Source organism: Phaethon aethereus (assembly GCF_964289735.1).
Source record: "Phaethon aethereus genome assembly, chromosome: 6".
Taxonomy (NCBI): Eukaryota; Metazoa; Chordata; class Aves; order Phaethontiformes; family Phaethontidae; genus Phaethon; species Phaethon aethereus.
In genome coordinates, this window is record NC_138580.1 from 42724635 (window position 1) to 42746648 (window position 22014).

Here is a 22014-nt window from a genome sequence, read left to right on the forward strand (position 1 = left end):
ATTGCATTTTCTGCCCTCTCATCTCTTTCCACCAGCAATAAGTTTTCACTTCTGCTCAAATGCCAGACAAAACATCTTTAAGCTGCCAGCGTGCTTCTCTGCTGGCACAGCCAAGGGCACTCTGCAAAGGTCAGTGGTTTGAAGAATCTGTGCAACGTATCAGAAAGCCCTACGAGCATGTGATGCTTGGAATGAGAGACTGATCCATAATTAGACGTTTCAGTGTTTGTTATCCTGGAAAGAGGTCCGCAGCAGCATTTCGCGAGTCCAAGACAGGGAAGAAGAAAACAAAAAACCCCACAAAACCCTGCACAGTCAAATTTATTTTCTCGGTGTCTAAAAAAGGGCTCAGCTGAAACTAAAATTTGGAGACCAGCGACGGTGCACGCAGCCCAGCATTCGCTAGCAGAGGCAGGGCTGCCTGCTTTAGTCGTGTTTAAGAACTTTACAGCTCAAATACCTCTGACTGCATCTAACAGAGGGTTATATGGAAGTTCCAAGTCAGAAATTTTCTAATTAAAGGAATCCGTGGGCTATCAGTGAAAGTGTCCATCAGGCTCCACTAGTTTCAGTTTGGGAGGAGGAGGGAAGAGAAACACTCCGGTCTGAGTTTTCCTCCCCGTGTCTCCCCTGTACACAAAGGTATCCTCTGCACAGCTTAGTCAGCAAAATTCCTAACTTGGAAGTGGCAGATTGGTAAATAAAGGGGATCTAGGCCAATAAATCACTTAAAATTTGCCAATACAAAGAATATATTAACAAACCAAGATGCTATTAACAACTCGCAAATGTGACAAAAACAGTCAAGCTCACAGACATGATGAAAATGCAGTCTTGCAGGAAAACATTAAAAAAAAATATTGAGAGTGAATAGCAAGTATTCTGCCTCTTTCAAAATAAAAGCCAGTTACAATCTCACTGACAACAGTTTCTAAACAGTACTTACTTCTTAGTGCATAATAATTCCAGTTTAAGATACTGGGGGGAAAAAAGCCACTACAGTTCAAAAGAAATAGTCCCACACTTGTTTCTTGCAAGAAACGAGTTGTGAAAAAAAGGAGTTTCTAGCACAACCAAAATAATCTTTCAACACAACCATGTCTCATACTTGTGCTTGCTAAAGCCACAAATACGTATGTGTCTAAACCAGCTACAAGCATAATTATTTCAATATAAAAAAAAACTCCTTCTGCAGAGCTCTGTAGGCTTCAGGAGCTTGAAAAGCAAAACACAACGCCGCAACCACGCTCCTTTATGCCAGCCCTGCTCCCGGCTCACCTTCCCAGGAGGGAGGGCTCATCCCACGGCACCACGGGCCGGCGGAGTCGGGCTCCCGCAGCTAAAGAAATCCAACTCTGGCAACTGGCAGCTCCTGAACGACTATTCTCCAGCCAGCCTCTCCTGAAGAAAGCATCTTCAACAGTAAAATACAAACCAAAATAAGCAGGAAAGAAGGAATTTTAGAGTCCATATGAAGGTATTTTAAAATTCCTTCCAGAAGGAATGAAACTGATACGGTTTTAGGCTACAAGGGCCCCTTGCTCCTGCTAAAAGTCACAATCGATGCGTGGGCTGCTGTTGGCCTGCCGTCCTTACAGCTCAATATTGATGAGGAGCTGCTGTGGCTCCAACAGGAACACAGCAAAGCAAATAAGGACTGGCTTTCAATGAAAGCATCTACGCAGCAGCAGTGTCATCTACCCTTGCTTTGAGACCAACACACCCAGAGCAAAGGCTTTACTAACTCGTTGGCTAGGAAAAGGCTGCACTGTGTATATACAGTTTTAACTTCCTTATCCAGCCTAAGTCTTACCAAGGCTGGCATTTCTCCTGATGGCGTCCAGCTGGACAAACCCCAAAATTTACAAAAATGTTGCTAGATGCATCCTGCCACACTGTGCGTGCTGTGATAGGCACTACGGCATGCTGGATGCTCCAGGAATGAGCACCAGTGAAGTTGATACTGCAGCAGCCATTAGACAAGGCAGAAACTTCGCAGAGGTCACCTCTTGGTACTTCAGGCACAAAGATGATCAAAGAGACAGCACAACGTTTAATGGCCAGCACTGGGCACCTTCCATCGCTGCTTGAAGAGCAGCCCAAAAAGCTCCCAGAATCAGCCCTCACCTCTGTGGAGGCAAACCACCATGCCATGTCCCAGCCTGATTAGATACCCATGTTAATCTCCCGTTCTTCAGCTACCAGTTCCCAGGGAAAAGGAAAAAGTAAAGCACACGTAGATTTAACACACAGCTTTACTCAGCAATTAGGAAGTCTGTCTTTAGCCCAACACCACTTATTGTCTATACCAAACCATTTATATAAAGGTATGTCGGACACCTGAAACAGGGAAAAACGACAGTGTGTGCGTGATGAGCAGGCTACAACACCCGGAGCCAGCATCAGGCTGCAGAAAGTCTGAGCTAAACACAGCCCTAAGGAACAAACTTTCGCCAGTTCAGACAGGAGAAGGAGCCCAGACAGACGGACAAGTGGCATTGCAGCAGTATGGCGCACGCTAGCAAACCGGAGCGGCTCCATACCCACTGCGGAGTTGGTAGCTGAACCAGAAGATGACCCTATGGTCAACTTCAGCAAAAAATCCTGCACAAACCCAAGCTTCAGTAACCCAGGCAGAGTTAGGACAGATGTGTATACACACACACAGAGGAATACACATAACCGCCACATCCCTGAGCCACCTCAAAACAGCCTTGTTGCTGTCTAATGGCATCATATACTCCTGAGCAGTCACTTTCTGCCAAAATCCTCTGATTCAGGCTAGGCACTGACTCTCACTACAGGAACAGCACGAAAGCATAAACGCCCCTCTCTGACTTTACAATTAAAAGAAGGAAAAGCACACACAGTCCACACACCAACACAGGTATGGGCAAGCAGCCCACTGCCAAAAAGCCACAGTGACATAACCACCGCTGCTTTTTCCTGCAACGTTCAACATCTTGTGGCTTCTCTGGCACCACCAGGCACATCCCAGACATAGGAATAAACAAACTACACAGTGAAATATTTTTAAAGAAATATTTTCATTCTCAAGCCTCAAACTCTAATGGGAAAAAGGGGTGGAGGTGCAGCGGGGATATTCTCTGCACCTTTTTCTCTGCACAAGCCCACTCACAGGAAATTTTGCAGGATGTGCACCTTTTTGGTAGCAAAAGACTTCAGTGAATAACGCACATATTATGCATTAAACTTGGCCAAAACTCTTTGGTCACCTCTTTATGAATATTAGCTGTAACTAAAGAGAGGAGGAGGAAGGGAAAGGGGAAGACATGGATGCTGTATCTCCAACACTTGACACGAGATGAATGATCCTGTACTAGAAAATACAGAGCTCGTCAAATCCCTGCTTCAGGCTGAGGACAAGCCACGCTTTCCTTTCTGGCAATGAAAGTCAACTTGAAGTGGACAGTCTTCTCATCAAATAGACAGGTATTATAACTCAAAGTATTTAAAGATACAAATCGCATGCCCTTTCAGGCTTCCTCCCGCCTACAGTAGGCTGACATGGGCATTAGGATCAACAGATTGTTTGTTTTTCTAAGGACAGAAAGAATATTTGCAGAAGTTTATTATGAAACAAACAGTTTGTTTGATAGCAGCCACAGCTGGTTTCTCAAAACTGGCAAAAATAACTTCAAAAGCTTTCATCCAGGAGTGGGATGTCTACGAATTATCCCCCGGTCCCTCCACCAGCAGTTTCTGTTTGTATTTGTATACCGATGAAGAGACTAAAAAAAGGGAAAATACATCTGGACTTTAGAAATAGTCTTAACATTTCTCTGCCATTTGGTCATCAAGTCTGCTCAACTGCTCAATTTACAGGTAGGGGAGCTGTGGGGACATTGGTACAGCGATGCAAGTGGGAGGAGGAAGATGCTTCTGGAAGGATCGAACAGGGCATTCTCACCAGGGCATTCTCCGAGGAGAAACCACGGGAATCTCGGGGAACCGGCAGGTTTCATCCCAACCTCCGATTCGCCCTGACAGGCGGCTGCACATCTATCACTTCAGCCTCTCCAGCAGCTCCCTCAAGTTTCTCTGCAAGAATCAGAACGCAGAAAGAGGACTGAGTCTGAAGCATCAGACCACGGCTACTCTGTGATGGGAGGAAAAAAAAGCCTTTAAATCCAAGTCCATCGCTTATACACATTTCTTCAGTGTGCCTTAATCAGCGGGACAACATTTTATAGGATTCGGTCATTTCAGACACCTCACATTTTCGCTTTGCTCCTTTCCTGCTTTACTGAAAGTTGGGAGAAACACTGTCGATAAACCACTGGCATTTTTGGCAACAGCTTTAGCGAGCTACTCCAGCAAAGAGGCAGCTCTGTGAGCCACCGCCGCACACTGACATCAAGCTGCAGGCGTCCACGGCACCCCACAAGCCGAGTGGCACAACTTGTCTTATTCTGCCACTGCCATAGCTTGTCACAAGGCGCACAGCAACACGTGGATTACATTCAGCACGTCCCGGTTACCCCCAGTAGTAAACTTGGTGCGGAGAAGGATTTTGCTTCACTCAGGGAAAGAAAAATAAAAAACCACACAAACAAAAAAACCCGAAACACCTTGCACTGCCCTCTACAACAGAAAAGCAACTTGAAGATGAGTATTTGCTTTACTGTTCAGTTGTACTTTTTTTTTCCGTTTTAAATGAGACTGGACTTGCAACTGAATCTCTCAACTGAGACAGGCATACAGATAGCAGCCACTGGCGTACTTGAAATGTGCTGTCATCCTTGCAATTAAATCCAAGTTTTCTTCCTCCTACCTAATAAATACAGACACTACATTTCCCAAAAATTAAGCTCTACCCTATCTTTAAAATCTGCTAAGTCATTTACCAAGTTCCTTACCTTCCATTTCTTGAAGCATTCAGCACCTGGCTTGCACAACAGTTTTTCTACAAAGCCATTTGCTTGAACGTTTCTTTCATCCAATTGCTAGAATATGTAAAGATCAAGTAACTGTTGCCCAATTTCTTTGGGCAGTTATCCCCAAAACATCCCGTTCTTTTGTGCAATGCTATCCATATTCTCCCTGACAAAAGCAAACATCAGCTCAGCTTTGCAGAATTATCAGAATTTAAAAAAAAAAAACAAAAACAAACCAACCCCCAAAAAAACAACAGTCTGAGCAATGTGCTCAAAAGCAAGCCTTCCCAAGTGACCAATGGTGAAGAAGTGAAATGAGGTCTCGGACTCCCTCAGCAGCCTCCCCAAAGACGGCCAGCACAAAGCCGGCAGAGCCATGAACGTCACAGACGCTCTTCTGAGCTCGGCTGCATCTCCAAAGCGGCGACCGCAGGTTAAGCCTTGGAGCGGAGGATTGCGGCAGCCGGGCTGTGAAACAACTCACACGTAGCGGGACAGCAAGAGGCGAGCAGCCGCGAGGAGCACCCCAGTTCACCGAAGAAAAGCAGCAAAGCCTCGAGAGCCAGGGTCACGCAGGCTGGCGACCCTCCTTTCATAGCCAGCTCAAACATGACGCGAGCAACTGAGGTACGACCAGAAAGGCATTTGGCTTGCTCATAGCCATAAACACACGCACATTTGTTCTAGTGTAACACAAACGCACCTGAAAACATTATCCTCCAGGACAGTTGTAAAACAGTATCTTTTTAGGTGAAAAAAATACAATCCCAGAACCTAAGAAGTAAGCAGAGGGGAAAAAGGGCCCAACTTGCAACCCGAAATGCAGCAGCTCTGGTATCCCACCAAGCACACACAACCCCGCAGCACTCTTGGACTTGACCACTTTGCAGCTGCAAAATTAGCAACCTCTGGCCTACTTTCAGGCATGTTAGAGTCCAACTGTATTTACGCTGACAGGGACAAGCAAAGGTTGTGACGACTTATTGACGCAAGAGCTATTTCATGCTCCATGCCAGAAATTAATCAGTGGAGGAGGAGGAATTCTCTTTAAGCACCCAGTTAGAAAGAGCTTTGGTGAACTGCTAAAAACAACAAGCTGAGGTCTTGCATGACAAACAGGATCAAAAAAAAAAAAAATTAAAAGGATAACTTTCACACAGCAGTTCCTTTAGAAAGGCTTCAGAAGTCACAAGAAGCCAGTTCCTCAACAGAACTATTACGCATACCTTTCCTCGTGAAAAAGAAAACGCGAGAAGACTAATGCAGGGCTTTCCCAAACCCTTGTCAACATAAACTGATGCTACGTTTGTTCAGATCACCCTGTCTCAAACACATTTGGGGGAAGCAGAGGCGACGATTAAGGCATACTGGACCTGCAAGTCGGTCGTTGGCTCTACCTGCTGCAATTCTGGATACGAAGCATCCAACCTGAGGCAAAAGTCCTATGACCTATTTGAAAAAGCTACCGCACAAAGCTACACTTGAACGAAAAAACCCAAGACTCTTCAAGGCAGACCGAATGAACAGCTTCACCCCTACCTGCCAAGAAGCCATCACGATAAACCTGTCAAGAGTTAGGAGCCTGCAGAACAGGCCTTCCACCTGCTGGAAAGGGAGGGGGGGAAAGGAAAAAAATCTAATGCCAATCAGATACTTGCTGCTGGCGGGGAACAGATGCCAAAGCCCTTCTTCTCAGTTTGTTAAGCTGTAAAGATAGCATGCCTTCTCCTGGCAACGGTTGTATGAGACCAGCGGTACCTTATTTAGAATAAAGCAAGCACTTGGAAGTTTCAGAGATTTTTCTAAAGTGAGAGATGTCAAAGATGGACTATCAGAGTTTGGTGTACGGGCTCTGGTCTTTTTATTCTTCTGTGTTATTTTTTGACCAGCGAAGAGAAGGGGTATTAGCTTGGTCTAGTTCATGCTTTTGTATCTTCCCACAAGAGCGGCTCAAGCATTTTATAGAACAGGAGCACACTAGTGTGAAAAAAGTTTTAAACTAAGATGTTTCTTTCTAAAGCCAGCATAAAACAAATGTCAACAGTTAAAGGAGAGGCGGAAGTCTGTTTAACTAGAAAGTGCAAGTTTTGAACACTGAAACAGAATAGTGAAAAAAAAAAAAATTCTCTCTCGATGGATTATCTTAAAATCTCCAGACTTCAAGGTTTCTCTGCCTGAAGATTTTTCAATTGATCAAAAGTACTGAAACCAACTTTACAGAAGTAGTAGAAAAAACCAAAACCCTGCCCTCCGATCTCTCAACAAATAAACTGACCAAAGGGGGCATTGAATCTCTTCTAGCTGCACCCAACTCGACTAGCTGTATATCTAAAGTGACCGCACGTACAAATAACTGCATTGATCTTAGTCTATTGATTAGAAGGTGAAACCTGACAGCAAAGAGTCATTACACAGTAGTTCATGGACAGCAACATCTATTGAAAAAAAAGTCAAAATACACCATACAATGAGTACACTGCCAAGAGAGGCAAACCCCACACCTCCTCACCCCAAGACTCATGCTCCTTGCTATTACATGAAGTCTGATGGCGTTACATGACTACAGCAGCAGCCTTTCAGGACAAAATGGTTACCTGAAGCCAAGGCTGGCAGTTCAAAGCTCACAAACTAGACCTCACTCCTATTACAATTTTCCCTGCAAAGCTATTTATGTGGTTTGGCAACATAACAGCTACAAACAAAATGAGTACACAGATTCTTGAATAGTGAAAGGGTCAGGATTGATTTTTTTTTTTTTAAATTATTTCTTTGAATTCATCTGTCATTTCTCCAACATCCTGATCCCAGCCCTACCACAGAGCACAGCTATAGCAGAGCTTCCAGTAGTCCCCTCCACTACAAGCAACTCCACCGCGCCCATCATTAGGAGTTTCTACGGAAGGAGAAGGTGGCACTGGCAAAATCCTACTTGCTCATGTTGAAGTAAACAAGTATCAATACACAAAAGAAGATTATTTTTTTTCCCCAGTGCTCCGATTATTCAAGCCCTCAGTACAGCCAATACGGGGCAAAACAGAACTGACAGAACTTGGTTTTGTACAACTTCTTTCCATCAGTATCCCAGCACCCACCTCCAGTGCTTACAGTGAAAAACCAGATGCCACCACTCCACTCCTCACTCAGTGGAAGGAAGCAGACCCACAAAAACATCAGTGTCAGCCACACAGGCTCTGAAGCAGAGGGAGACAACACAACGCTCCTCATGCAGCAAGGTCCAACTGTGCAATTCCTTGCAAATGCCAAAGCTTAAGCAGCTTCCAAAAGCAACTGAGCAGAAAACAGAAACAGAAGAAGGACTGATAAAGTAAAATTTACCACATCCAGCCCCACAAAAAAATCCAAGTCACACATGACTAGGGGTTGAGAGGGTATATTAACAGCTGCTGCCACAATCTTACCTTTTCTTACCCTCTTTCCCAGGCACCCAGCTTAATGTGGTCAGGGTCCCGGACCCGGTCTCCCCAGGGCTGACCTTGCACAGCCATCCTTGCAGAACGTACTCAGACTTCACAACTTATGCCTTCAAAATAAATCTGATGTTGCTACATCAAAGTTGAGGAGACCAGACACAAACACTGGGAAGATTAAGTCTAGTCTGCGGATTCCCTAGCAAAGCCTGCGCTGCTGGGGTTCAAAGGAGGATTAACAATGCCCCACTGAACCCCACACACACGCATGGGGCTTCTGATAACGCTCAGAAGAATTGGTGCCACCAGTGGTACCTTCAAGATGAGTTTCTCCAGAGATGCTGGCAGACAGGGAAAAGTCTTCACAATCAGAAGGACGTGTTGTACCACCACTTAGGAAAGACAGGTGACAACCAAAGAGAAGCAGCTTTGCAGTACTTTGTAAACAGACTTAGCTGCAGAACTTGTCAATAGGAGCGTATTAACCAGCAGATATTCTCAACTATGGGTCTTGATATATGGACTCTCCCCTTGGGCTGAGAGCGGTGTGGGCGAGAAGTCAGCGAGCCCATAACCTATGGAGCCAGATGAACGCAAGAGGATGGCTGGGCTGTACGGTTTGTGAGCTGCAACAGCAGCTTTCCAGGGTGTTGCTAGATCTGGTCTAGTCCTGAAGTGCTTTTCCAGACTACTGATCTGGTTTTTAAGCATTCAAAAAATTACGCTTGAATCATGTTTGAAATTCAAGACAAATCCCTAAATTGTTACAGTCAGCACACATTTCTTGTGTTTGAAAGAAGATATTAAGTAATCTTGATCTAGTGCAGTTTTAAAGAGATCACAGGGAGACAGCAGGATCTCAAAAGCGCCCACGTGAGTATTTTTCTGTATGTCATTCAGCTTTCAATAGGTGCAAAGTTTAGTAATAGCTTCATCCTTTTGAAAGGCTAAAAATTTGCTTCAACGCCTATCAAACATCATTTAGCCAAACCCTGACAGTAGTTCCCGGGGGAAACACCAAGAGCTGTTGAATATCTCAAAGCAAACAAGGGCACTGCAGGTAAAGCAGCTGATTTTCCTCAGTAACTGATGGAACAACGTTTTGATTTTGATTACAGAAACAAAATATTTAAAAGATTTGCTGATTTACTAATTTTTGTTTTCTTAAAAGAAGAATGAATTGTACGCCCCATTTCTCATCAGTTAGCAGAGATTCACTTGCTTGTTTTCTTCTTGCAAGGAAGTCACTGGAGCCATCGCCCATGCCCCAGCCAGCCTCTAGCTCTCAGAAACCCCAATGGGCAAGGGAAAGGAAAGCAAGTACCACGGTTCAAGAAATTAGGGGAAAAAAAAAAAGGAAGAGAAGGGATAGGAAAAGAAAAGATGACAGCAACACACTGCGCAAATGGCCAGAGTGTCTCCATTTGCCCAAACTATCACAAGGGCTAAAACCCAAAGTCGATGCTGCAGTTTTGCTCTCAAGCACGGATGCAGAGAGGGTTAAAATCTGCTCATCCTACCTCAGTAATTGTGCAACGCTACCAGTTAATTGGTTAGATCAATTATTTGAGATCTAGTCCCACTGAGCATCTCTGAAGTTCTTCTATGCAAATTCATGGAAACCAGAAAGTAGCTGTATAAAGCTACCCTAAAATCCACGCAGTGTTGTATTGTATTTCATAGATGTTACTTATGAATACGATGGTTCCTGTTTATTTACAATAATATATTTCTGCTGTCACAGTTTGGCCAAGAAAAGGATTCCACACTTTACCCAGACTTTTGACCGCTCCACTTGATACTCAAACCTTGCAGGTGTCAGTGCACTTCAAAGGACTTTCTTGCTTAACAGCCTAAATAGAAAAGAACAAAGGGTGTGGGGAAATTTATGGTATAATGCAACCTAGGGTGGGGAAGGGACTTGTCAAGCCTTTACTGAAGGATGGGAAAATTAACACATCCACAGTTTTTCCTTCTCCAGTCAGGTATCTGGTACTCTGTGTTCAGTCACCCCCGGCTGCTTTATGACTGTAAAGTCAGTTTCCACAGATGTTAAGGGATGCAAAAAAAAAAAAAAAAAAAAATGTACTAAAAACTACACTAAATGAAAAAACATTATTGCAATTGTTTCTCCACTCTTCTTCCTGACCCAACAATATGAAAACTTCTTAAAAAAAAAAAAAAACAAACTTCAAAAGCTTTTGACCAAGAGCTCTCAAAAATAAGGCAGTATTTTTTCTTTTGCAGTGAGGGAAAGCAGTACCTGTCAAAGCACAAGTAGCCAGACAGCCAAATTCCTAGGCTTAAAGGATGAAAAGTGCTGTGTAGGGCTGGCATCCATCTGAGAATAAGTGGATCTTCTGCCCCTGCTCTTGAATCACTTTCAGAATCAGTGGGATGACTGAAATGTTCCTTCAAAATCAGCTCTGTCCTAATTGATCTGACCACAGCAAAGGCACACAAACAAGCCTCGTCAGTGTGAGAGGCTGGCGCGAATAAGACAAGCTGAATAATTTAAAATAAACGCTGAGAATATACTCCTCATTACAGTCCAGTAACAAATTTAATTTGGGGAAGTATACACAAGATAAGCTACAGGTCAAACTGAGGCTGACGAAAAGTGAGTAACAAAAATGCAGTGACTGTATAGAAAAAGGTTTCTCTCCTTTTCAAGTGAGACGCAAGGTCCCAAAGACTATCTTAAACATTATCTGCTGACTTTAGGAGTACAACCTTTTTTATGTCCTTTTCCTACCCTGTACCTCATTCAAAATAATTCAGAGTTCTCTGCCTCTCATCATAAGTACCTGCTTCTCATCTTTACACTGCAGGATACATCACAGCCTAAAAAAAAACTTACTTTAGAAACAGGCTTTTAAAGAATTCCAAAGTGCAAGAACTGCATTTAAAGAAAAAGTAGAAATGAGAGGAATGTACTTAGCAGGGATACTGACCTAGAAGGAACTTCAACATGAACCCCAAGCTGAAGCACAAAACAATTCCTCTCTTTTGAGGGTACAATAAAAACCTTGTATAGAAAGTCTCAGCTATTTGATGCTCCAGAAAGTGAAAACTTCACAGGTTTCATGACAGCAGCCTTAAACCTTCAAGGTCCTCAAAATGTTACTGTTCTTAGAGGAAATCCAGGACATGCTCAGCTTACACATACATATGGCAAGTGAAGTAGGTATTCTGTTGTAGGTTGAAGAAAGCAAAGTAAACAGAGACATGCCGCATGTGTTTTCAGCTCTTCTAACCAAAGCTTCTCACTGCCAGATCTTGTTGCAGAGTTTATTTCTCAACCAACCTCAAAGTCCTCCTCCTCCAAACCTGGGGGACCAGACTGCTCAGGGCCAACAGCTTCAAGGCAACAGTGGTAGCTCTTGCTACTGAGTTCCTACTCCACAGGCTCAACACTTACCTTACTGCTGTAAAGGGCAGGCAGCAGCATCCCTTCAAAGGAGTTCTTGGCACCTCTGCCAAGCCTGCCAAACAGTTGAACTTCTCCCCAAAACTTTAGCCTCCCATGAAGCATACACGTCGCAGTGGGGGAAGAGAACAAGTGTGAAGAAATCCTTGTAGGGACAAGACAGGATCAGATAATGAGGTTCTACCTATACTCACTACTGGTAGCATTTTACTTGTAAACAGGAGCCTGAACGCCCAGTCTAGAATAAGCCATCTGTAATGAACCAGACCTTCAGGGGAAAGCAGGGATACACGATGTCCAGATGTTCTTCCAGATGACAGCCACCAAGCATCATTGTGCCCCAGCCGTGCTGAAGGAAGAGTGGAATTTACTCCTGTAGTCCTTATATTTACTGAAGGACTGCTCTTGCCCCCAGATAACTTACAGAAACAGACTCATTACTGCCAGAAAGTAGGTCAGTATCATTTAAAGCCAGTTTGAAATGCATCTCCACAGAAACTTCTTAATCTTTAAAAAGAGACCACATAAAATATTTATTGGATTGTGCAAAACGTTTGAGACACTAACAGGGAAAGCTCTTATATATACTGCATGAAATGGCTTTCCATGCCTCATTGAGCCACGGAGTATGAAAGGAGAGTGGCTTCTTGCACTCAGCAGATAAAACTCCATACAAAAGTACTTATCAATCTAGCAAATCACAGCACATGACTTGCTAAATCATTTTCCCAGTGTTGTGTGATCATGAAGCTTTCTGCCTTTTCTGGTATCTCCTCTCAGTCTTAATGATCCTGCTGCAGATTTTTCCATACCAGATAGGAAGCTCATTCTTAAACTTCAATATTGCTAATTATCACAACATTCAGCACTTCAAAATGTAAATAAAATTTGCATCTCCGCAAGAGCAGCTCTGAAGAAAGAATATAGTATTTGCATTCAGACTGGCTAATTCCTGTAAGATAACATTTCATAAACAAAATGCTTCATTGAGCATGGAGATTTTCAGCTTTTACAAAGGAAAGTGAACTTTAAACAAATACAAATCAGTTGAGTGATTAACTTTAACTGTTTTGTTTTTTTAAACTAATCTTTATGTATAACTAGTATCAGCAGAACAATCTTTACTGATTAAAGAACCAAATGATAGTGAAACTCGAGCCACTGAAAATTAAAGGGGGAGGTAGAAGGTGACCACAAGAAATCATTTAAGGTCAATAAGAGGGGGGGAAAAAAAAAAAAAAAAACCAACAGCACACAACAAAAAACCCCACACGTACTCACAACCCAGCCAGCCCAGGTAAGATGACCAGCATCAGCACCACAGGTTACGTAAGGTAAGTTTAAATTGTGGGCAACGTAACAGGTTAAGAAGTGAAACTAAACACGCTTTCCCCTGCTCCCCCAAGCTTTGTCATAATCCTAAATGTTATCTTAATTAGCCTAATTTTCTTAATTATACTTTGCAGCAACTTGATTTTTTATAGCACAATTTCAGCATTTTTTTCAGCTTTGTTCCAGTGCTGGAAGAAGCAGCTGCTCCTCTGCCAAAAGCCAAAGGGCTCGCGACGCCTCCGAGCTTTGTCTTGACTAGGTCTACATGGCCTCCTCCTCCCGTCACGGCAGGGGAAAGCCTGTCCTCCTGCCACCCCACCCGCTGATTTCAGCCCCTTTCCCCCACTTCATCCTGCCCGGCAGTTCCACCCAAAGCAATTCCCATTCCTGCCCAGGAATTCACAAAACCCACCAACACCTCCAGGGAGCTGGTCGTTCCTCCAGAGCAGCAGGCAGCACGTGATGATGGGCACACGGTGCTTGTGGCAAAAGGGACACCATCAGCCCACCTGCTTCTCCTGCTCCTTACGCATGCAGCACACCCACGTGCGTTTTTGTGGCAAGTTAAGTTCACAAGAGCTGCTGGCCTTAACCCAAGGCTCAAGTAGGAGACTGTGGAGAGAGCCTTTGGCACAAAAAAACAAAGGTCAAGGTCTTTATCCTACGTCTAGGGCTCAAGACAGATTGATTTGAGGATTAACTTCTCCCACCTGGGTATTCTTACTTCTCCAAAAGTTATTTCTTATTCTCCAAGAAAGCTTACTCCAAAATATAACAAAAAAGTGGCAGTGATGGGAGAAGGGGGGCAGGGGGGAAGTCACACTTTTCTTAGACAACTTAGTCTTCTCCATATTTTTTCACCTTGCTCAGTGAGAAGTGTTCTTCAGTACCCAACATTTCTCACAAAACAGCTTTGCAGAGTAGAAGGAAAAAAAAAGAAAAAACAAACCACTTTCATTCATCTACGCTGCAACAGTTTTATGGCACTGTTCCTAAAACATCCCATTAGTGATAGGTTTGGAGAAGATTAGAGAAGAAAGCTTGTATCCACTGAAGCAAGGTTTAATAGGCTCTTGAGTTAAGCCAGAGCCTTCCCTTAAACAATGCACATCATTAGTAATAATTACCTGTAGCTGTATAATCAAAATAGCTATCATAACTGACATGAGAAGTCCAGATGTCATCTTTGGCAGGGTTTGGAAAATATCTCTACCAATTATTATAAAACTGACTAACAGAGGAACAAGCAATAAGAATACCCCAGTGTAAGCCAGGGGTAAAAAGTCACCATGATACACCGTAGAATTTCAACCCAACATTTGGAAATAAAACCGAAATACGAACCCAATGCCTAGGAAGGGTACAGGGAGAACTTCTCAGCAACATTTCATGAAAAGTAAGACTCTAAAAATTGATACTGTTTGAAAATATTTTCATACAAAGCCGACCTGCAGAACACGACTCTGTTAAAAATAGCACCACAAGATCATTTCCTCCACTTTTTCAGTTTTAGGAAAGTTTTTCACCCTTTAAATGATTTCCAGTGAACCAGTTGACAATAGGCCTTGAGTTTCTATCACGTGTCCTTCATTTCAAGGGTTACTGTCAACAGGAATTTTAAGCTGTAGTTCTAAATAATAAAACTGCAATGATTTCTTTATGTTTGAAAGGACTACCTACCAGAGTAGGCAAAAAACTTTCCCCTATTAGTAGTCTTATTTTCTACTAAACACTCATACAGTAGTCACAACTTTAATTCTTACTGAGTCATCCCATACTTCACTCTAATGTCTTATGTGATGAGGGCCAAGAAGGTTTAGGAAGAGCAGCACAGGAGAACACATGTACGTCCAAAGCCATCCAGCTGAGCTGCCACTTCCCTGGGTTTTGATGAGACCAGCCTTCTCAGCATGAGCCACTATAGACACGGTTGTTGGAAAGGGTAGGCTCAAACCAATTTTTAGCACTACAGAAACCATTCTCACATGAGGAGCTTCTTGTTTTCTCTCCTTAGCCCTTCTTACATGACTACGTGCTACATCATCAGCACAGAGCCTGAGCAAAAGTAGAAGAGGCAAGGAAAAAAAAAGGGGGGGGGGGTAGCAGATGAATTAAAGGAAACAAAGACAAATCATCAGTGGGCTTCCAAAACCCTTGCATCAACAGAACAACCCAACTAAGAAGGACATCCCCCTTTCCCAAATATATGAGAGCTGTTCCTTAAGAAATAAAGCACTATCAAGTTCAGCTTGTCTTTGAATATTGGTATATTTAACCTGTCCCACCACAACAAGAAAAAAGCAGGCAGCCATTAGCTCCTTGGTCTCACTCATACTCGAGGCAGGAAAGCATTCAAATAACAACTATCCACTCATTTGAAGAACAGAGCTCTTGAAAAACATCCCATTGCAAGAAATGTGTCACCTATATACACTCTACAAATATACTTAGTTTCCCAACTCCCCATGCTACCAGAAGGAAGTTTCAAAATCTAAGAGACTGCTACATTAAAGTAGTAGAAGCCAGATTTTTTTCTTTTTGATAATACTGATGATTCTAGAGACTTACAAACTCATTTCAGTTCTTACACGAGGGTCAGATTTTTAACGCTGATGCTTGCAAACTCCAGCTTTCCTACTTGGTGCAGCATTTCTTGCTCCCAGAAACACAAATGGTCTGCTAGAAGTAATTCTGAAACAAATATAAAATCCTTCCCCCAGAAATACACAGTTCCTTAGATCTTAGGAGCTGTTCACTGGCTTTTAACACTTCAGTCTTATTTGACTGTTAACCCAAAACTGATTAAATTGAATTCACAAAAGGCATCGTTAAACAAGTACTTTCATGTGCCTTGTCATTGTTGGATTACTTGCTTCCCAGCAGTCCTTTTCTCTACCATAAACTTAAGCAGTCAAAGCAGGCATATCAGAGCACAATTAAAATTCCTCTTCCAAAGCACCAGCTCAAAGCTCTGCCTAAGACAAAGTTACCTGAAACTCACCGAATACAAATGCACAAGACAACTTTAAGCTAGAAAGCAGGTAACTGAGTATCTACAGATACACCTGACAGAGAGAAACGCACAATTTCATAATGATGAATCATATGTCTTAAATTACAAGACACATTAGGAATAATCTCCCAGACAACACTGAGATGGAGCAATTGACTCTTGTTCCAGCAAAACTATTCTTTCTTACTAATAAGTACTTCAAAAGTCAAAGAGTTTTCTTAAATACCAATAAAGACACACCAGCAGAACCATGACCATTCCTTAGAGGTGCACTACATACTGTTAAGACTTATCAGCATAGATTTAACAAGTTAAAGATCTGGTTCACATCTCGGAAAATACCTACAACTTTCAGTGATATGTAATGCAACAATTAGAAACCTAAAATGGCAAGATTTCCTTGTAACTCTGGTACCAGCAACACAACTTTCCATCTTAGCACAAAGTCTCAGTTTTAAACAAAGTAGTAGTACAGGAAGAGGTACTGGATTATCATTTCAACACAAGAAAAGGTCTGTTCATGCAACAAAAACATAGTGTTTCGCTGTCTTTACCAGATTTAAAGTGGTTTTGCCCTTACCTGGATGGCTTTGGGAGCTCATTGCTAGTAACGTCTAGTCCTTTGGAGAAGGGATTCGAGACGGATCAGCTTCCAGGCAAGTAACAGCAGCTCTAAAGAGCTCCAATGCTTCACCAATACATAGAAATTGGAAGTGGGGATTAAATCATGGCCACCTTATAAAATCCAGGGCACAGTGACATGCTGAGTTGTATAGGAAGTAATCCAATAGGGTGGCAGAGTATCTTCTAATGGCTTTCAAAATGGGAACCTGCAATGAAAGAAAAAGGTGTCTATATTAGAGAATTAAGATTCAGAACCCTTTAAATTACACATTATATAGCATATTTATCCCCAGAAGAAAACATGAGACTAGGATACTATTTCAGGCATTAAGGTTGCAGAGAGAGTAATTTTCAGAGTTATAGATGTAATTTTAATTAATAACCATAAAAATGCAGGCTAATATTTAACATAATTAAAAAAACAATTTAAAACAAAACTTTTCAGCTACACATTCAAGTCTTAAAAACCCAAGCTTGCGTGTTAATTTTGATCCTCCAACAGCACCATATGAAGTCACTTCAGTCCAACAGCTTCCATATTTTAAAAGCCATATGTACGAGTGGTAACTGTACTTCACGCATCTGTTCCCCAAAGAAGTCTAAAGAAAAATTCCTCTGTGCCAAGAAGTGGTCTTGGAACAGGAAGGAAAAAAACCCACACAATCAATTCCACTCCCACTCTACTCAAGCCTCCAGATTATTAAGAAGCAACTTCATACTGCCCTGGAGTGGGGGAAAATCCACCATTCCCACTTATTTTTAAGCTGTGTATTAGAGGGAGGAAGAAGAGAGGAAAAAAACCACTGAGTTAGCAACCTAGCTAACCCTGTCCCCCCAAAATAAAAATATCAGAGTAGATACCCCAGCTTACAGAAACCCTCACCTCAGAGGCCCCCAAAGATGGTGTTTCTGATGCAACCAGCAACACTTACAGCAAAAGAATCTGCTGCAAGGTGTCCTGAAGTTCAGTTTTGGGGGTTCAGGGTTATTTTCAGCACTATACTAAGTGGCATCCAGTATTTCTAAATGAAATCATAGACTCATTTAGGTCAGAAAAGACCTTTAAGATCATCAAGTCCAACCGTAAACCTAACACTGCCACGTCCACCACTAAACCTCGTCCCTACATGCCAGATCTACACGTCTTTTAAACAGCCACATTTTACAGGCAGAGTATCTCTGGGAGGTTGCTGTTTTAACACACATAGACAGAAAGTCCTGCCACTGATACACGCTACCAGCTAGAGCTACCGAAACAGATTAAACCAAATTGTGTCCTTTACGCAAAATATTTCACAGCCACGGGTTATTTCCCTTCTTTGCACCGAAAAAGTCATCAGCATTCAGGCTCCCAACAGATAGCCTCTCCTGGATCCCCAGGATGACGTGTTAAGAGACAGCTGGTACCCGGAGGAGCTCCTCGCTGCCCTGACAAGGCACTTCTGCCCTCGCGGCTTGGCTAGCAAGAACAGTTTAAACCCAGCACTCCCTAGCCCACTTCAGGCATGAAGTCAGCCTGCTGGCAGAAGCCGACTAGGTAACCCATCTAAATTAATCCAGCTGACTCTGCCCAAAGCAGAGCAAGGAGCACTCACCCCAAACTGCTCCACCAGCAGATCTGAGGGTGTGGTGACCTCCAGCAAAGAGACAGCAATATTCCTTGGGCGGGGGAAGATTATGATAGTAACTACTACTGCCGCTTGCACAATGAGCATCTGTCCACAATTTATCTGTGCCATTTACAAGTAGTCCCATCTATTCTTGGAAGAGCTCTTATCATGCTCAGATATTTGTGTTCCTTTCCAGTAAGGCAGCAGAAACAGGCCTAAGACTTAAATATCACCACCGTGGCTTATGATGGGCCCTGCTTTATAACGGTACTTCCCCGGTTTGCAGAATAATACCCAAGCAGACGCCGTCGAAAAAAGAGGCTGTATTTCATTAAAAAAAAACTCTTTAGCTGGCTGTTTCTCTCTACCCCAAGTATCTCAGCGTTACTACTCTCCAAGTTCCTGTGCCCATCTTGCATTTCTAGAGACCTGGAACGCTCTTTCATGGCATATGCATCAAATTCTAGAGAAAATTACTTAAGTGTCATTTCTAATCTCTGCAGATCTCTGCCTTCCCAAACGTTCAAGATCTTCCATCCCCATTAATTTGCACATCCCGTTGAAGAGAGTTGGGTCAGCTTAGACCAGGCATCAGCAAAATATTAACATCATTTATTTCCAATAAAAACAGCAGATAATGTTATCGGATAAGCAATCTCAGCTGTAGACAAGAAGGATTATGGAATGGAGTTACCAGATTTCCGTCTACTGATTTTAACAGCACAAAAAAGAAGTATAGAGCATGAACAGTGAACAGACATGTACGCATTTCCCAAAGAAACCAGACTGAAACAGTAGCAGCAAATCCATTTAACAGCACTACCGGTTTACCTATTCCCACTTCTTCCCCAAAAGGTCTATCTAAAAATCAGCCAGGCATGAGAGCCCCCAAAAATATTAAGCTTCTGCATGTTATAGTAATACTAGTGCCTGATCAGAGCAGAAACAACAAAATAACCATGACAAGCTACAGATTTAGTTCACTTACACTTTTTTTTTTTTTTAAAATGTTTCCTGCATTTCTTCTAGAAGACTGAGTAAAGTATAAGCAAAACAGATCTTTCCAGGACACGGACAGCAGTCATCTCCCAACTTACCTCACCATCAAACCCTAATTTTCAGTTACCATTTGCGCTGATCTCAGTACAGTCCAATGAGACATTTCCAAAGCGGTCAAGAGTTGTTGTCAGGCCACCGATCTGCAACAATTCTTATGTAAATTAGTCATTTTGCCACTCTCACAAGCACACTTCTCAAATTGGGAGAAGCAAAATACCGTCTATCCCTATATATATATATATATATATATATACACACACACACACACACACCCCCTCTAGGATATTTGGAGGTCTGTAGGGTTTTCCAATAAAATGCACTCACTTAAAAAAAAAAAAAAAAGAAAGAAAAAAGAGCTTGTTTTACTGCTACTCGACTGCTTTCCAGGAGAAGGGCGATCACCTCTGGCCTGCACGTCTCAGCTGTAAGAAGGGTAAGTCCACCCCACGCATTGTCCGGAGCCACACTCCTCACGAGCTCTTCAGGCACGGGCTGTACGTGATGGGGATGAGCACGTGTTTGTTTATAGCAGCACAATCCTCTCATCGGTAACTTCATAACCAACTATTTTGGCCAGACAGCTCACTTGCCTTCCTTTCTCGGGGTGGGGGGAGCGGGACCACGGGCACAGCAGGCTTCGCTGCACGCGTGCTCAGCTCAGATTCACTGGGCTCCAGCATGTGGGGGGCGGGGGGAGAAAAAAAAAAGAAAAAGGAAAAGGGGCAAAAAAAAAAAGGAAAGGGGCAAAAAAAAAAAGGAAAGGGGCAAAAAAAAAAGAAAAAAGAAAAAAATTTAAAAAAAAAAGAAAAAGAAGAAAAAAGAAAAAAGAAAAAAATTTTTAAAAAAAGAAAGAAAAAGAAAAAAAAAGAAAAAAGAGATGGACAACTGCTGCCACAGGAGCGTTTCGCTCAGCCTGCCGGCTGTCTCCGAGCAAGCCGCAGGATTGCCTGCCGGCTAGGTGAATTTTCTTGGCAGACGACAAGGAGCAGCATACTGACCGTGCCGGCTTTGGCACTTCTGATGGAGCTCTCCCTCAGGCACACAGCACAGGGCAGCCGAAGAGCACCCGCACACGAGCCGGTGGATGGCACTGCACATTTCAGACTACAGGGCAGAAAGGGCGAGAAGAATTGTGTAGGCTAAACCAAGCAGGTGTGTACAACACACACTCCTATTTAATCAGGTGTAGCACACGGGACTGGTATGATCAAGCTTTCTGCCTCGCAGGAGAATTGTTCAGAGTCTGGTCCCTGCTGGATTTTTAAAAAAAAACTCTAGAATAGGGGTACAAAGAGCAAATTAATGCCTATTTATTTCCGCCTACTTCTACCAGGGTACACCCGAGAGCACACGCTCCCTGAAACCGCGCAGAGTGGTGCATCTGCAGCTGTACCCTCACCACATCCCTGGTTCGGAAGGTAGCCACAGCCCGAGTGTGCTGTCACCTCCTTGTCACCAGCTGATAACGAGCCTCCGTATCTGCAGTCACCACACAGTACGAGACAGACCCAGGGGCTGCAGCCTCAGCAAGAACCTCTTGCTTCTCAGTTGTTTTGGTGCCTCAACAAACCACCATCCCTTACTATGCACCTTCCCTAGATTAAAGGCACTACTGGTCTTCTCTTACTCATCTCCTACCAGCAAGTACATCACGCAACACGCTTGGTCCTCAACAGTACAGCAGGCAGACATTTTGTCATTTGTGTCAAGGAAGGGATGAGTCTGCTTAAAATACTTTCAGGAGGTTCTTCCGGAAGCTGCAAGGAAAAAAGTGGCGAATTCATCAACAGGCGGGGTCAACACTTGTGCCAACAACCTATACACAGGAATAATGTGTACAGGGAGAAAGCATATGGCTCTAAGGACAAAACTGTTTAACAGCTCTCTCAAACAAACTGCGTTTCCAACTCTGAGCAGTGGTCCCTCACCTTCCTCCTCTCCAACTGCAAGGCCAGGCTTGCCCCCCAAAAGCACGCACATGACAGCTCCACAACTCAGTTCTACACTATTCCTTCCACGACCGCTTTTTCCCCACTGCACATCTAGCCAACCATTAAGAGACAGAATTGCATGTGAGCTAGGAAATGTAAGTGATCCAACAGTTTTCCAAGTCTGTTTCCATATATTTTGCAGCTACTGAAAGCTGGGATTTTTTTTAATAATAAGTAACAGGAATCTTACAGTTCCGCCATACAAATGTTTTGACAGTATGAATGTTCACCGTCCCCTTCTCAGCCCATTCCAGATGTTCCTCTCTACTAGTCACAAGTACAGATGTGTAGTAACCAGTAATTAAAATTACGATATAGCTTTATTTACAAAGCTCTATTTTTCAGCGCTTAAATGGCTACGCTGTTTCAGCCAAAATAAAAATCTTGGCCTAAGGGTGAAGTTTCAGGATTGTTTTAAGCCAGGTAAGTCTGATTGCTTCAGGACACCCAGCTATCGATGACCTCGCTTCATCTGCAGGCCCTCTCAGACACGTACCACCAACACCCCCAGACGGCAACGCTACAGCCAGCTGACGAGACCGCTTGAAAGCCTCGGTTGAACAAACCTGACTGCCTGCTGACTCAATGCATCAGAACATGGTGTAAGTCACTTGCGTACTCTCCACATC